We start from the raw sequence: 10108 nt of genomic DNA, 5'->3' as shown, positions 1-10108 counted from the left end.
GATCTTGGCCAAAATTTTAGGGTGCATTTGTTTTAGTATTTTGGATAGTATTTTTGAAAAAGTAAGAGTTTGGTTGTTATTACGAGATAGGATTTAAAAATTAACAAAAACACCCCTAGGTTTGTTAATTTACTAAACACGCTATAATAAAACATTAAAAAATTAACAAAAACACTCTCACCTATCCATTAAATACCGGTAGCTGGCGACCACCACCAAAGGGTGGTCGCAGTCGTCGTATAGGCGCACGACCAGCTGAATTTGGTCGGTCGTGCACCGATATGGCCTTTTAGGGTCAGATCCACCATGGATTTGGTGATCTGGCTGCGTTTTATTGTCAACGACGGCTAATGATATGGTCATTATTGATGGTCAACGATGGCCATATCTTGGTCGTTATTGAAAATTAGCTACGGTCAAAGATCAATGACTAGATCTTTGGTCGTAGATCTGGTTGTCGTGGATCGAGCCGAAAAAAGCTAGATCAGTGCACTATCGGCTAGATCCAGCTGGTAGTGTGCTATTATATCAGATTCCGACTACCTTTCGGTAGTGGTGGTCGGAATTTGGCAAATATGGGTGGATAAGGATGTTTTTATCAATTTTTAAACTTTTTTGAGAGTGTTTAGTTAAATTAACAAACTTAAGGGATTTAAAAATAATTGAATAAAATATAATAGTATTTTCTGAATATGGAAACAAATGTATATTTTAGAAATGATAGGGCAAAAATAGGAAACAAATGCACCCTTAGCAACAAAAGGCGGTCAAAGTTTTGAATTTTGAAACTTTAACTACTTCTTACCATGTGATGATTTTTTTTTTTTCTTTTTTTCTAAAGTTCCTATGAGAGTTTGATGGTTGAATAGATCTAATGTTTTGATCATTTTCATGTAAATGGTGTTATTACTTATTAGACCCACTTCGACAATAGTCGCTGATGACAATCAATGGATGCTGTGGACTTTTGATTTTTACTATTTTATTAGATCATTGATTCAAATAATCATAAATATATTTATAAAATAATTTTATAGGTAAAATGTTATTATTACCTATAAGTTAATTAAATTATATTAAAAGAAAAAAAGAAAAAGGGGTAATTCACTGTCTCACAAATCCACCTAAATCTGACCCATTTTCAGATTTTAAATAATGGAGCTGGGGTAGGGTGGGTAAATTTTGTATACAAGATTTATGACTTTTTGAAACATTGGAAATAATTTTACTTTGGCCAACTCTTTGGATAAAAGCAAGGTATGAGTTACGACTAGGACTTTGGCTAACTCTTTGTGTGAAAGCAGGCTTGGAACAGCCAGACAAAGTATTATTCTTAAAATATGAAGATGTGATTAAGGAAACCCATTTTATGTTAAAAAGAATAGCTGAGTTCACAGGATATCATTTTTCAATCTGTACAAGAAAAAAGAAAGAAAAACTCAAGATATTGTTCAAATTTGTAGTTTTAAAAGTATGATCAATTTTGAGGTGAATAAGAGTGAGTCCTCTAATTATGTTTTGTGTTGACAACAAAATGTTCCTCCGTAAATGTAAGATTGGAGATTGGAGAAATTATCTTATACTTGAAATAACAGATCATTTAGATAAAACAATAGAAAAGAAACTGGGTGAATGTGGTTTGTCATTTTAATCCCCATAGAATTATTTAGCTTGAAGGTTATGTATGAATCATGTGATCACCATCGTTTGTTGTAAAGGAGAAAATAATTATTGTCATATTTTTTTAATAAGGATTCAATTATGTATCCTTAAGCTGTCGAATTAGTATTTTGTATTCATATTGATCTTAATTTTATGATTTTAAAGTATATAAGCTCAATCAATTTACTTCTTATTATTATTATTATTATTATTTTATCCAATTGAATTTGAGGATTTAAACTTTAGATGTTTAACTTTGATAGTTAGTTAAAGCTTTAGAAGCTCTTTTATAATCTTGCTTGTTAATCATTTGAAATAATAAAAGCTTTTACTGCTTTTTTAATATCTGGTCAAATCAAACAATAATAGGAACCCACTAGCAATGTCATCGAGCCCGACCCAGACCATTAACTCGCCGAGATCAACACCTATTTGAGGCTATTTCAACCCAGGCCAATGACCCTTCAAGCCCATCTAAGAATGGCCCAAGCCTAACAATACCCACATAGAAGAAAGTTGAATCGTCCTAAGCCCAACCCTAAATGAGACTCCATCTCTTGCACTTTCTCATCTGCCACCGTACTTTCAAAAAATTCTGCTCTTGGCTTCTTGACGGCTTCATGTTAATTGCCTTCAAAAAATAAAAAACATCATCAGATTCGGACCCAGAGTTTTTATTATTATTTAAAAAACTTTTACTTTTTTTTTTTTAAATGATCGACTCCAACGGCTCTTAATTAACAAGTGCATTACAAGACCCAGAGTTTGAGTTCCATATTTCCGGTTACACCAAGTGGAAGGAATCAGTTTTATTCTTGGTTGGTGTTTCCTTTTCAAAAGGAATGAATAAATCATTATAAATTTTGAAGATCAGGTATGAAATTCTCTTAGTCAATTGCACTGGCTCTCGATTTTATTTGTTATGTTTTATTGCATCGTTGATTTAAATTTCTTGTTTAGTTCACCGTTATGATTGTGTTTTTGAATTCTGCATTGATTCAGGTATATGGACAAGAAGCTTCAGAGTAAGTTATATACAATGCTATTTGTGCTGAAGTTTTTGTTTGGTTTGTTATAATGGTTGTAGTTTAAATCAGGCCTGGTATTTGGTTTTCTGGTAAATTGATTATTGTGTTTTTCTCGTTGGGGTTATTTGTTAGTATGTTATAATGGTTGTTGTTTAAATCAGGTAGTATTTGGGTGTCTAGTAAATTTATTATTTTGTTTATTGGGATTATGTTATGGTTATATTAATATTTCTCAAATGTTTGGTTCAGTTTATTCATGGATGTCAGATTTTAATATTCTGTTGAGATTTCTAATATGTTGTCTCTATTCAAGTTATATTTTTCTTGAGATCCTGCTATGGGTTCCATAGAACTGAACTACTTCTTAGACTTCCTGGATATTCCATTGTACGTCCATGAGAGTTTTCGTTTTGATTTTCTAATTTCCTATACTCTGCATAAATTTCCTATTTTAATTTTCTATGTGTATTTTATATAATCAAATGAATAAAAAATAAACTTCTTTATTGACATTATCGTCTTATCATTGCTTTTTTCTAGAGTGAGATATGAAATTACCATAAATAGATATTTGGATTGAGCAAAAATGTTTGGTTATTGGGGGAATAACATCGGTACCTAAATGAGATTTTTGGTGGGTCGAAGATTGCCTTTCTTTTTGGTATTATTCCAAAAATCTATGTTTTTCCTAATATCTATGTTTCTAAGGAGCATTCCCCAATTCCGTCTACTTTCAGCAACTTTCTTATTTATGGGGCTTGTGCTTTAGCTTCCATAGGTACATTTTCTATAAGCTAAAGCTATGTAAAATTAATGAAAGATGCAATTAATGGAACCAGGCTGACTATTTTAGTCCTTGAGTTTGGGCACTATTTTGTGTTACTAAAAGTAACTGTCGACTAAACTTTGTTATATGAAATTTTGGGGAAGTGAGTAAAGAAAAAACCTAAGATAATTTTTTTCTATGGCAGGGCCATTATTTTACATTTGTTCCTGCAATACTACTGAATCATTTTGTTTACTCATTTTGCTGACTCAAGGATAAAATTATTATAAATGTGTCATCTATGTCCTTATACTTTTTTTTTTTTTTTTTTTAATTTTTAATTTTTTGCTTCGATTGAAAAATTGACATTTTTCAAAAGAATTTTGTTTGCTTTTGTCATGCGTTATTACTTATTAAGTGATCTATGGTTGTATATTTGCCTATGCATATCTATTGATGTTAACTTTGATGCATATCTTCTGTGGATTTCCATTTGATTCTTTCAAAGAATTTAATGCTTTTTTTATTTCTTTTTCTTCAATCTTGTATAGTTTTTGTTCTAATACAGTTTCTTTGTTTTCTACCTTTTTTTTTTTTTTTTAATAAATGCTTTTTAGATTCTTTTATTGGTAATCATTGTAAGCTGCACTGCCACATTTGCCTTGTGCCTGACTAAAGCTATCAGGTTAAACCTTCAATGTGATACACTCCCATAAACAACCATTATAAACAAAATGAGAATAATTCTGGGGTATGTTCCACAGACTTGTTGCATTGATAGACATTCAATTTGTTGCTTGTAAGTGTCATTTGTAGATAGCATGGGCATCTGTTGGAAGATTATTAATTCTTTTTAATATTAAAAATCAATTGGTATTTTGTACTGCTGTCAAGCTGAATGCTAACCAGATGGTTGTTGGAACACTTCGTTGGTTTGATCAGTTTATGAATCTTGTGGTTGACAACACAGTGGAGGTGAATGGCAATGAGAAAACTGATATAGGGATGGTAGTGAGTCTTTGTCTTTTCCTGTTGTTAGCAGATAATCAACTTCTAATAGAGTAATGACACTGCAACAGTCTTTTCTAATTAATTTCTGTATATAAACTGTGAGTTAAATCATATGTCACCTAAGCCATTCTGTGAATTTAAAAAAAAAAGCCTTTTATTCAATTTTGAGTCATGATACTTATTATCAATGGAAATGGTTTGAGTTAATGATTTTCCTTTCTTGTTTCCGCACTGCTTTTTTGTCTGCCAAGTGTGACAGATGATTGGTTGTTGGAGATGGCCAAATTCACACCAAAACTTAAAGTTCTTAAATATTTGGGTGAGAAAGAACACCGGTGCAGTTTACACAAAATATGTACAAGCAAGTAAAAGAGAAGTCCTCATCATTTGATGTGAGTTTTTGTTCCTAATATGTGGTGTTACAAATTGAATTTTTTATGGTTGGAATTATATGTTAACTTAAGTGCATTATGGAAACTTTTTCTCTTTGTTGGTTCCCAGCTCTTTATTATGGTTTACTGATTTCATTTGTAAATATTCTTTTGTGTTTGTTTTAATAGTTTATTGTAACTTAAAATCCTTTTGCAAGTATCATCATTGCCTTTTAATATATTGTTGACAACACGTGACATAGCCTTGATGGTTCAGTACTTTCTATCTCAAATACCTTGGTACTATGCAATAATTGATGAAGCCCAGAGACTTGAAAACCCTTCTAGTATAAGTTTGAGATTAATATAGACATATTTTTGCAGTAGCAATTGTTTGCTGATAAATTACTTTTACTTTTAACAAATGTAGGAGATGCTAATGTCAATCATCAGATATAACAAATATATAATGAATGTAATGATAGTAAGATAGCTGCATGTTTGTAAATTCTTGATCATTCTTCTCTATTCTTCTCCTTCTTTTCTAAGCTTTAGAGGGTGATTACTGTGTGAAGTCGAGTAAATTTCTGCTAGTTGTGTAAATGACGAAGATCTGAGTAGGTGAAAAGTAATATTTAATGCAAAATTTTTTTTTTATTTTCCTATGTTTCCTCATTCAGAAGACCAATGATTGAACCACAACAGATCTATATAAAGTCCTCAAAGAGCAGTTTGTCATGCCAAGAAGACTGTTGATGACTGGCACACCTATTCAGTGTTTTGGACACTGGAAGAGTTCCTTTCTACTTTTAATGAAGCAGGGCACTGTTTATAGGTTACTTTCTTACTTCATGAATAGGCTGTGCAACATTGATGAAAAATGTCTTTACTTTTTTTCTATTTAATTCTAGTATGGGTTATTTCACTAGTTGTGCTTAAAAAAAAAAAAAAAAAAAAAAAAAAAAAAAAAAAAAAAAAAAACACAACACCTCTATAACCCCATGATGCAATTAGAATCGGAAACAAGACATCTTAGAAAAGAACTTATTTACACAAAAATAATATTATGTACTGCATACTGAAATCAGGGTTCTATTACATTGTTCATTTTATATTTCTGCACCTTAATGCTCAAATTAGTAGATTGATGCATACCCTTTTTAATTACTCTTCTTTTCTAAATTAGATCACTGAACTTACCATGTACTTGTTCCTTTTTATTCTGCTTCTTCTCGGGAAGTTGGGCATTTGCACCTTTTTTGTACAACAAAATCTACGAATTATATTGTTACCTTATTTATGCAAGGACAAGATTAGTGCTTGTGTAATCATATAATATTGGGCTTGATGAGGGTAGTGTAAGTAATGCTCTTCAATCAATGGCTTTTGCTTTTGTGCAATCATATAATCCTAGGCGTGAAGTCCCTTGGAATCATGACCTGGAATGTTGTTTATCAAAGGAGTATTCTCAGAATTCTAGTTAGTCATTTTGCACTTGGTTAAGTCTGACTTGAATTGAATATGTGTTAATTTATCTTGATAACTGATTGGGTGGCCTAGTTTCTTCATGTTTGAAGAAGCAAACTATAGCCTTCCTTTAAATATTTTGTCTTGGTGCTGAATTTTCAGAGACAGGTAGATTCTCACTGGATGTCATTGCTTCATTGTAGACACTATATTATTTCAAGATACCTCATTTCTTTTCAGGGCTATTTTAGTATTTTTATGACTGCTTTTAATCCATTTCTTTTCACATCAACAGGTAGTTGAGTAGAGGATCTCTAATCTCACTAGACTTGATATGTAATTTGTCTTTTCTTCTGCACTAAATTGTTTATTTAATGTTTGTAAGAAAGGCTTTTTTTATCATCTCAGGTTGTGGCAAAAGTATGGACTATTGGAAGCAGGATCTTCTGGTGCATTCTAAGCACACCTTTTAATTTTTCAAACATAGGGTAGGAGATGGGTCAGTTATTTAAACACTCACCAGTCAAGCTGTTGATATTGAAGTAGCTATAGACATTAGAGAAGTTTACTTGATTTAGAGATTCCAATTATTTGTCAGTAGAATTTTAATTTGCTAAATTATTTTGTTTAAGTGGCCCACTCCTTTATTGTTGAACTCTTGGCAGTCCTATGTTTTGAATTATCCTCCTTTTAAACCTATGATTGAAATGAGTGTTAGGATGATAGCAGAACAATATTTTAGAATGTAAGTTTTTAATTCCTAAAGCTCTCTTCGTTGTTGGCCTAAATTTCTTCACTTTGTATTAATTCCTTTTTTAGCATATCCCTTTCTACTTACAAGTTGGTACACCTACGAGGAACTATGAAATAGGATGCTTCAAGTTGACCGTTAGTTAACTATAGGAATGATTTGTTTCCCCTTTTCTTGCTTTTAGTTTATTGGTAGTCTACTCTTGTTTGGTTATATTGGTTGAAATTTATACATGTTTTATTTCCAGGAATTTCTTTCATCCTCATAGAATGGTTAACGTTGATTTCTTTATTAAAGTTTGAGATTCTTATACATATATGATTTACTTAACTTTGCTATTCGGATTTGTCTTCCATTGGTGATGATGTAAACTATGGTGTTTGGCTTTTGTTCTGAGGGTTTCTCTAGAAAACTACCTTAGTAGTGATGTAAGATGATTTCCATTGTTGCACTTTTGTGAGTGGCACTCATACAGTGTAGGAATCACGTATCAAGATTTATTGTGTTGATAGGTGTGCTTCTTGCGAGCTGACTGATTTTATGTCATGTCTCTTTTCACATTCTCACTTTATGCACCTTGTTTGTCTCCTTTTTGGATATCAAATGCCTTGATTTTTTAATCTTTATATCTTCTTTCTATGTTGAGGTAATACAACCATTCTTACCCCTTTCTTGGTATTGAGCCTGAACCATTTAAAGAAGGTGAACACCTGGTCAGGTATCCTTTTCATCTCAGTTTCATAGAAAAAGGATGTGGATATCTGGAGTCTACCTATTCCTTTTGCTTGTAAAAGGAAAAAATTTTGCTGCTTTTGTTTGCCTGCAATTTATATATTCCTTACTGCCTTCTTACATTGTTTCCTTCTAAACAAAATGTTGTTTCAATTGACTTCCTGATCAGGCTAATGGTAAAGTTGTAATTTTGGACCAACTACTTAAGAAGTTGAATGTTTCTAGGCCTCGTGTTCTTCTCTTCACTCAGAGGACCCATACTTGATATCTTAAAGGTTTGTTTCCAAATCTTAATGATGTTAAAATTTATATCTTCAGATTGATTGCTGAAGTTGATTTTGACAACTATGGTTACTACTTTTCTGATACAACACGCGAAGTGTGGGTGTACAAGAGGCGTGGGAAGAAGCACCAGGGGATTAATAGTGTTAAAAGAAGCAACTAAAGTGTGAATTGAAGGTAGTGGGACAGGTGGCGAAAGATTACGGGNGCCTTCTTACATTGTTTCCTTCTAAACAAAATGTTGTTTCAATTGACTTCCTGATCAGGCTAATGGTAAAGTTGTAATTTTAGACCAACTACTTAAGAAGTTGAATGTTTCTAGGCCTCGCGTTCTTCTCTTCACTCAGAGGACCCATAATTGATATCTTAAAGGTTTGTTTCCAAATCTTAATGATGTTAAAATTTATATCTTCAGATTGATTGCTGAAGTTGATTTTGACAACTATGGTTACTACTTTTCTGATACAACACGCGAAGTGCGGGTGTACAAGAGGCATGGGAAGAAGCACCAGGGGACCAATAGTGTTAAAAGAAGCAACTAAAGTGTGAATTGAAGGTAGTGGGACAGGTGGCGAAGGATTACGGGAGGAGGGATAAATTCTGTTAGGAGAAGAAATGAATAAAGAGAGCAGCAGAGGAGTAAATAGGCATCGAGAGAGAAGTTAGGAAAAGGGGAGGTAGCTGGCCCTCAAAGTCCAGCATATCTGTTTCTATTATGTTCTAGTATTCGTTTCTCTTATTTTCATTGTGGTTAATTAAATCCAGTAGTTCTTATATTTGAGATACTATCTAGAGTGTGTAAAACTGAGTTATCAATGAAATACACCTCTTCTGTTATTTTGGAATTCTTGAGGTTGCCATGAACTGCTATTTGTTTCTGTTATGAGCTATTGTATGTGTGAATGACTGAGAAGTCTGGGTAGGTTCGCAACATTTTCACATACAAAGTAGGAGCTTTTGCAGTTACGAAAAAATTCTGAGGAGCACCCTTATTATAATATGCACTGAACTTGATTGATATCTAATGATGATTGGTTTTGAATGGTTTGTGACTTATTGTTTGGTTTTGATAATTAAGTATGTTTCAATTGAAGCTTTAATTAATTAAAGATCTTCCACTTTATAAAGTTATTTTTGTACTCGTGTTAGCAATATGTATACTCAGGCCCCCTTCAAAGACTTAATTTAGATAATAAGTTATTTGGTTGTTTGGCTATTACATATTTATCCATACTGTTGGTCAGGTGTCAGTTTAATAAAATTTGAGTATAACTTAGTTCGCTTTGATTTATTTCTATATGAACAATAGTGTAATGGTAAACATTTTGTTATTACTTTGGCATATAGTAGTTGAACTGATTTTTTTGTTAATTGTTGTCATGCAGTATCCACGAAGAATGACCTATATGCTTGATACCAGAATAAATTGGACGGTTCAATAGAAAATCTTTGATATATTTGGTGGGCTAATGCATACCCATTCTTTATGCAATGAAGTTTATACAAGGGCGTCTTCAAAGGGATGACCATTTATTATTAGAGTGGTCATTGGTTCATACATTGGCCAACCCTTAAGGATATAAGACATTAAAACTTCGTTGTTTAGATGTTAAGCCACTTATGTAGGTAGCAATAGTATATACATGTGAAAATTGTGGGTGCGTTTGATTTATTATTTTGGATAGGATTTTGGGAATATATTGGGTAGTTGGATATGAGAGTATTACGAGATAAAATTTAAAAATTTATAAAAAAAAACCCCTAGGTTTGCTAATTTAATTAAACACCTCAACATGTAAAATGACAAAAACGCCCCCACCACCCTCAGTGCCAGATTCTGGCTACCACCACCGGAATCTGGCCGAAAAGTTCTGGTCATGGTGTAGGTTGTTGTACAGATTCCGGCTACCACCGATGGTGGTTGTCGGAATCTGGCAAGTATGGGTTGATGGGGGTGTTTTTATTAATTTTTAAACTTTTTTCTGGGGGTATTATGAAATTAATAAACTTAAGGGGTCTAAAAGTAATTAAAAAATAT

At 32.5% G+C, this 10108-nt stretch overlaps 1 long non-coding RNA gene across 2 annotated transcripts; it reads left to right on the top strand.

Annotated features, from left to right (window-relative positions):
- Positions 1-2371: 2371 nt before the first annotated feature.
- On the top strand, positions 2372-8860 carry LOC116108596. 2 transcript variants are annotated; one of them, XR_004124653.1, is made up of 5 exons: positions 2372-2536; positions 2665-2687; positions 4719-4859; positions 6714-8259; positions 8639-8860. It is a non-coding gene; the product is annotated as an uncharacterized LOC116108596 (long non-coding RNA). The 2 variants fall into 2 exon arrangements; XR_004124652.1 differs by lacking the exons at positions 2372-2536; positions 2665-2687 and having other exon boundaries at positions 3918-4859.
- Positions 8861-10108: the final 1248 nt, after the last annotated feature.

Source organism: Pistacia vera, unplaced genomic scaffold, assembly GCF_008641045.1.
Source record: "Pistacia vera cultivar Batoury unplaced genomic scaffold, PisVer_v2 Contig566, whole genome shotgun sequence".
Classification (NCBI taxonomy): Eukaryota; Viridiplantae; Streptophyta; class Magnoliopsida; order Sapindales; family Anacardiaceae; genus Pistacia; species Pistacia vera.
The sequence above is the reverse complement of the archived record's forward strand: the minus strand, read 5'-3'. Positions and strand labels throughout refer to the sequence as shown.